The 6291-nt window shown below is 40.5% G+C and overlaps 1 pseudogene; it reads right to left on the bottom strand.

The window, feature by feature from the left end:
- Positions 1 to 4796: 4796 nt before the first annotated feature.
- LOC135966760 (high mobility group protein B3 pseudogene) lies at positions 4797 to 5575 on the bottom strand (annotated as a pseudogene).
- Between the last annotated feature and the right edge of the window lie 716 nt (positions 5576 to 6291).

The raw sequence follows: 6291 nt of genomic DNA, 5'->3' as shown, positions 1-6291 counted from the left end.
CAGGTGTGTGCCACTATACCCAGTTAATTTTTGTATTTTTAGTAGAGATGGGGTTTCACCATGTTGGCCAGGCTGGTCTCGAACTCCTGACCTCAGGTGATCTGCCTGCCTCAGCCTCCCAATGTGCTGGGATTGCAGGCGTGAGCCACCATCCCTGGCCAGCATTACATACTTTCAACATTTGACTTATTTAGTTTTACTTGTTAAATATATTGCATTTTACATTATAGCAATAGAGATTTGAAACAAATCCATATTTCAGAGCCATGGACTTAAGTTTGTGTCCACATATATAAGCCTGTGTGCATGTATACGTATGTGTGCCTGCACATATGTATGTGCACATATGCATGCATGCAGATGCATGTTTGTATGCATGTACACATGTGTGAGTGCCTGTGTGTGAGCATAATATCCTAGGAGAACTTAACATCCAGCTGAAGATGCAGCCACACCCCAGTTATTAGAGAAATTACTGCTTCCTTTTAAGATAGACTCAGGGAATTAATAAAGCAAGTAAGGATATAATCTTTCTCTCCCTAAGGATAAAACCTTTCCACATGTAGGATCCCTTTATCTTCTGAATGGGACAGCATGGGATGTGGATGCCAAGGGAAACCAGATAAGTCTGATGAAATTTGCTATTTGGCAACAAACCCTACAATTACTACGAAACACTTTGCAAATTATCACACTTCCTTTCCTATTCTTCCTGGGGCTTTGTCCACTGCTTCTGTTCCTTCAGAACCAATTCCACCCACTAACTATGCCCCTGCCTGCCTGCCTGCCCCCTCTCCACTTTACCTCCACCCTCTTTCCATCCTGCTGGTCTGATAAAAAAGGCAATGGAGATTTCAAAATGCTGGGTGCTTTTGGTCTTACAGATACAGAAGTTAATTAGAGAAAGAATAAGTTGCCTAGAGCTGTGATTGCCAAACTTTTCTGATTGTTCACCCTTATCACTGAAATATTTTGATCATGAAGTCCCAACCTATGCATACTTAAGTCCATGGCTCTGAAATATGGATTTGTTTCAAGTCTTTATTGCTATAATGTTAAATTTAATATCTCTAACTAGTAAAACTAAGTAAAATTTTTGAAGGTATGTAATGTCCATCATTTTCACTAGGTTGGCAACTAGGTGCATATGTATTTTACATATTTATGTATTTATAAGTTGTGCACCTTTCCTATTGTATTAGTAGATTATATATGTTATGAAATAAACAAAAGGTAAAAAACTAAAAAAGATGAGATTTAAAAAATACATATAGAAGTTCTAATATTTTCTTTCTGCATTTCGGTGATTTGATGACTAGTAGACCAGAAATGGAGAAGGCTTCGTAAGTCTAACTTTAAAAGTCTCAAGAGCACTACAAACTCTTTGGCCCTGCTCAAGGACAAGGCTTCCTGCCACGGTGATCTGCCCAGGTTCAGCTAGCTGCCCACCAGGTCCACAGGAGATACGGTGGTGCTGCAAATAATCTGAAAGATTTTTTTTTTTCTTTCACTCTTTCTTTCATGTCTTTCTTCACTGACAGGCTCTTCTGTTTGCCCTCCTGTGATCTCTGTTTCTTGATTAGGACTCATATTTGGCTGACCAAGTCCTAAGTGATGCCTGAAGTTCCAGCCCTTCTCCTCTCTTTCATGGGCTAGGCCCCTGCTTAGAAGTCCACAGCATCCTCAGTCATTGGAGACTTGGACTTCTTTGCCCACAGCTGTACAAACTTGGTTTTTATAGCCAACAGTGAATGGTCATGAAAGGATGAACCCAAGGTCTCAAGGAGTTTCCCAATCCTTTTTTTTTTTTTTTTTTTTTTTGAGACAGAGTCTCACTATGTCACCAGGCTGGAGTGTAGTGGCACGACCTCGGTTCACTGCAACCTCCGCCTCGTGGGTTCAAGCGATTCTCCCACCTCAACCTCCCGAGTAGCTGGGATTACAGACATGTGCCACCACACCCGGCTAATTTTTGCATTTTTAGTGGAGACGGGGTTTCACCATATTGGCCAGGATGGTCTCGATCTCCTGACCTCCTGATCTGCCTGCCTCAGCCTCCCAAAGTGCTGGGATTACAGATGTGAGCCACCGTGCCAGGCCTTTTCCAACTCTTTAAAGGTACAGAAAAGCAAGGAGACAGAGATACTAAACCAGTGTGTATCTGCACAGCAGAAATGTGTGACAGAATGGAGCCCACCTGATGGGCGCCTCTAAGATGCAAGTCCCATGGGGGAAGAGAGTCTTCCAACCAACCCCTACACCAGCACTGAGGGCAGTGCCTGGCACAGATGAAAGGTTTGTTGAATGAATGAGTGACACAAATTTTGTCGTGGATTGGTACCAATCAGAGGACCTCTTCCACTGCTTTTGGGTCTGAAATAGCACTTTAGTGCACACTCAGTTGGATTTTCTTCCAAACTGGGGGAAGGGATAGAGGGAAGCCAAGGCTCAGCTTTTGTGTATTGTCTCACTGATTTATTCAAATTGAAAACTGGAAGTTTTGGACAAAAACATCCTCATGCCATTTCTAGCAGTTCCTCCATCCAGCACACTTGGAGCCTTGCTAGTCCCCAGCAGGAGGTCCAGCCTTCCTGGGACTTTGTTTCATCATGGTGCTTCTTCATTGCTGGACACAAGTTTTCCTTTTTTCTTACTGCCTCAAAATCTGTCAGTTCCTCTGGCCCCCTCCCTGCTGCCACAAATGAACTTTCACTTGCTCTGGTTTTCTCCCCACTGCCATCCATCTTTTATAAAAAGGAAATTCAAAAATTAAAAAAAAATTGGTGAAAAATACATGACATAAAATTTACCATCTTAGCCATTTTTAAGCGTACAGTTTCATAGTGTTAATTACATTCACATTGTTGTGAGACGGATCTCCAGAACTTTGTGATCTTGCAAACTTAAAATTCTGCACCCATCGAACAACAACTCTCTCTCCCCCTGGGAGCCCCCGTACTACGTTCTGTCTCTGTGAATTTGACTACTCTAGGCACCTCATAGAAGTAGAGTCATATAATATTTGTCCTTTGGTGACTGGGTTATTTTACTTAGCATGATATGCTCAAGGTTCACCCATGTTGTAGCATGTGCCAGGATTTCCTTCTTTTTTTTTTTTTTTTTTTTTTTTTTGAGACGGAGTCTCGCTCTGTCACCCAGGCTGGAGTGCAGTGGCCGGATCTCAGCTCACTGCAAGCTCCGCCTCCCGGGTTCATGCCATTCTCCTGCCTCAGCCTCCCGAGTAGCTGGGACTACAGGCGCCTGCCACCTCGCCCGGCTAAGTTTTTGTATTTTTAGTAGAGACGGGGTTTCACTGTGTTACCCAGGATGGTCTCGATCTCCTGACCTCGTGATCCGCCCGTCTCGGCCTCTCAAAGTGCTGGGATTACAGGCTTGAGCCACCGCGCCCGGCGGATTTCCTTCTTTTTAAGGCTGGATAATATTTAATTGTATATATATGCCATATTTTCTTTAGTTATTCATCTTTTGATGAACACTTGGGATACTTCCATCTCTTGGCTATTGTAAATAATGGTGCAATAAACATGAGTGTGCAACTGTGTCTTAAAATCCTGCTTTTAATTCAGTCTTTTGGATATACACCCAGAAGTAGAATTGCTGGGTCATATGGTGGTTGTATTTTTAATTTTTTTGAGGAACTACTATAGTATTTTTTGCAGTTGCACCATTTTATAGCCTCACCAATCGTGCACAAGGATTCTTCCTCAACATTTGTCATTTTCCTTTGTTTGTTTGTTTGGTAGTGACTATACTAATGTGTGTGAAGTGATATTTCATTGTATTTTTAATTTTTTGAGGAACCTCCATACTATTTTTCATAGCAGCTGTACCTTTTGACATTCCCACTGACAGTGTACATAGTTTTTAATTTCTCCATATCCTCCCCAATACTTGTTATTCTCCTCCTCCATGTTTTTGGTAGTGGCCATCCTAATGGGTATGAAGTGATATCTCATTGTGGTTTTGGTGAACATGTCTCTAATGACTAGCAACGTCAAACCCCAGTACGCTTGCTGGCCATTTGTATATCATCTTTGCAAGAAATGTCTATTCAAGTCCTTTGCTTATTTTTTAAAATGTAATACTATTTATTTAACTTCAAAAACATTTCAGCATTCTAAACATACAAAAAAACCAGAACATTACAAATCATGTTTAAGTACAGAAGGTTCTTGAACTTTCATTAACATAGTAGCTCTTTGCTTTGCTGACAATGAAGAGTTCTACAGTTTGTTTAAAAACAAACAGTTTAAAAACTAATGCACTTAACTAAGAACAAAAACAAAATAAAACCTTTCATGTCAGTTGACCCCCTTTGTCCACAGTTAAGATGGCAGCAGAATGCTATGTCACTATACACAAAAACAAGACAACCTGAAGCTAAATGGATGCCCACTGCAGAGTCAACAGATCCAGCCTCATAGTGCACGCCCTGAGCTACAGCCCCTCCAAAAGGCATCTTCCCCATAGCCTCAACGCAAAGCAAGGACCATCGAGAGTTTGTCTTGCTTGTTTTGTTGTTTTTACAAACTATAGATAGATATATACAGGTGATAACTCAGGTTTTCCAGCCAATAACCATGTAGTTAACACCACCTTATAAATAATAATAATAAACAATGCAAGAAACATCTTTAAATGTCTTGTCACGCCAGGAGCAAAGTGCACAGAGTGAGAACATGAGAGTGACTTTTCGTTTTAAAAATGTTTGGAAATATGTGCAACTTTGATACAGTTTCAGGGTGCTGCAGACACCCATGGCCACTTGACGTAAACCACTGAGAATTTCTAGAGCACTTTGAGAGACTACAATAGGCTTGTGATCAAATTTTATAATTAAACCTAATGAGGGCAACAGATACTTGTCAAATAAGAGATGTGTCAATTATGGTGCTCCCCTACTCTAAGGTATTCACAAGGAGACAGATAGAGTTTCTTTATTCATTCTCCTCCTCTCCTCCTCCCCTTCCTCCTCATCTTCTTCATCTTCCTCTTCCACCTTTACCTGGGCAACTTTAGCAGGATCCTTTGCTCCATCAAACTTTCCTTTCAACTTGTAGTCAGCAACATCCTTCTCCTAATTCTCTTTCAGCTTTGCCGCCTTAGTGATGTAAGGTTGCTTTTCACTGTCACTTACGTTATTCCACATCTCACTAGCTTTCTTGCCACGTCTCCAATAGAGATGCTAGGGTTTGTGGATTTGATCTTGGGGTGGAATTCTGAGCAGAACAGGAAGAATCCAGACTGTGGCCTTTGGAAGGCATTAGGATTCTTCTTCTCTTGTCTCCCTTAGCTGGTCAATAATCCTTCATTTCCCAATCACAGTGCACTTTATCCGCCTCTGCCGTTTCAGCAAATTTAGATTTATCTTGTCCGGACATTGTCTTCTACCTCTAAGACCACTTCTTGGAAAATGCTGCAAAATTGACAGGGTTTTTCTTCTTATGTTCTTCTCTGCACGTCTGCAGAAAGAAGGCATAAACAGACATCTTGCCCTTTGCTTTCTTGGGATCACATTTAGCCATCCTGACTGTATTGCTCACTAGCCTGGGCAGCGCAGCTCAGTGCTCCCTAGCCTCGGGTTGGCTGCCTCCATGAGAGCCTCTTCTTTGCTTATTTTTAACCAGATTATTTAATGATGTTGTTGTTGTTGAATTGTAGGAGTTCTTTATGTATTCTGGGTATTAACCCCTTATCAGATATACGACTTGCAAATATTTTCTCCCATTCTGTATGTTACCTTTTTGTTCTGTTGATTGTATTATTGGGTGCATGAAAGTTTTTGTTTGAGTTTGGATAAAATACTATTTATCTATTTTTGCCTTTGTTGTCTATGATGTTAGCATCATATCCAAGAAATCATTGCCAAATCTGATTTCATGAAGATTTTCCTCTATGTTCTCTTCTAGGAGTTTTATTAGCTTTGGATCTTATGTTTAGGTCTTTCCTCCATTTTGAGTTAATTTTGCGTAAGATATAAGGTAAGAGTCCAACTTACTTATTTTGTATGTAGATATCCAGTTGTCCCAGCACCATTTGTTTAAGAGATTGACCTTTCCCTGTTGAGTGGTTTTGGCATCCTTGCAGAAGATCATTTAACCATATAGGCAAGTGCTTATTTCTGGGCTCTTTATTCTATTATTATTTTTATTATTATTATTTTGGTTTATATGTCTGTCATTATGCCATTACTATACTGTTTTGATTACTGTAGCTTTGTAATATGTTTTGAAATCAGGAAATGTGAATACAACAACTTTGTTCTTCATT

The sequence above is a fragment of the Macaca fascicularis genome, chromosome 13 (genome assembly GCF_037993035.2).
Source record: "Macaca fascicularis isolate 582-1 chromosome 13, T2T-MFA8v1.1".
Taxonomy (NCBI): Eukaryota; Metazoa; Chordata; class Mammalia; order Primates; family Cercopithecidae; genus Macaca; species Macaca fascicularis.
This window is presented reverse-complemented; position numbering and strand designations above follow the sequence as displayed.